Consider the following 1,357-nt stretch of genomic DNA (forward strand, 5'->3'; position numbering starts at 1 on the left):
AAAATATAAACTTGAGTCTTTCTCATTTAAATTTAAAAATGATCTCAAGAATAGATTTGATGCATTCAACACAAATGATAGAAGACCAGATGAGTTGTGAGGTGACATCAAGGGTATCATCCATAAAGAGACTAAATGTTATTACAAAGACAGGGAAGAAAGAAAAGATCAAAATGTATGTCAGATAAGACTCTGAAATTTGCACTAAAAGAGAGAAGCCAAAACAAAGGGACGAAATGCTGAGGTAAGGGTTGAACAGATTTTAAAGGGCAACTTGACAACACAAAGCAAAGTATCACAACAAAATACCCAAAGAATTGCAATTAGAAAACCAAAAGCAAAGAACTAGCTCTGCATTTCTCGAGTGGAGAGAAATGAAGAACAAATTCAAGAATGTGGTGTCAGAACTGGGAGAAGACTCATCAACAATCTGCCTATATTTGGATCCACAATCAACACCTAGGGTAGAAAGTCAAGAAATCAAAAGATGTTTTGTATTGGGAAAAATCTGTCAAGACCACTCTAATGAACACAAGAGGGAAATTATGGTACATTCACACAATGGAATAATTTGTAGCACGCAGGAGCAATGATTTTGTAAATTATTACCTAAATTGGCAGGGACTAGAGAGCATTATGCTGAGTGAACTAACTCACTTTCACAAGGATAAATATTGGATAAAACCATTACATTAGAATGAGTATAAGGATCCAAGAGGGGTAGGAGGGATTGGAAGCAGAGGGATGAGGATGTGCAGGGAGATGGGGGATTAATCATGGGTTGTACAGTTTGATGAGGGGGGTGGGTAAGTGGAATGGAAAGAATTTTTTCTTGAAAACAATGTATTCAAATTTTGTAAATAAAGTAGTAGAAAATAAAAAAATAAAGAGCAAAAGAGCAATGATGTCAGTTTAAAGACTAAGGTGTACCTGATCCAAGCCATAGTATTTTCAGTTGCTTTGTATACCTGTGAAAGTTGGACAATGAGTAAGGAAGACCAAAGAAGTATTGAATTTTGGTATTGGTAAAGAGTATTGAATATGCCATACACTGCCAAAAGTTCAAACAAAACTTGAAGGAAGAGAAACCAGGGTGCTCCTTAAAGGCAAGATTGTGAAACTTGATCTCACATACTTTGGGTTTATTATCAGGAAAGTTCAGTCCTTAGAGAAAGATCCTATGCTTAGAAAAGACTCAGAGAAAGAAAGAAAGATCTGCAATGAGATGAATTGACGCAGTGACTGCAACAATAGGATTGAGCATGGCAGAGATTGTGCAGACAGAACAGCATAGAGCAGATTTCAGTCTGTTGTTCATAGGATTGCCATGAGTTGTAGTTGTCTCAATAGCAATTAA

The sequence above is a fragment of the Elephantulus edwardii genome, unplaced genomic scaffold, assembly GCF_000299155.1.
Source record: "Elephantulus edwardii isolate Elephantulus edwardi_28Jun2011 unplaced genomic scaffold, EleEdw1.0 scaffold00032, whole genome shotgun sequence".
Lineage (NCBI taxonomy): Eukaryota > Metazoa > Chordata > Mammalia > Macroscelidea > Macroscelididae > Elephantulus > Elephantulus edwardii.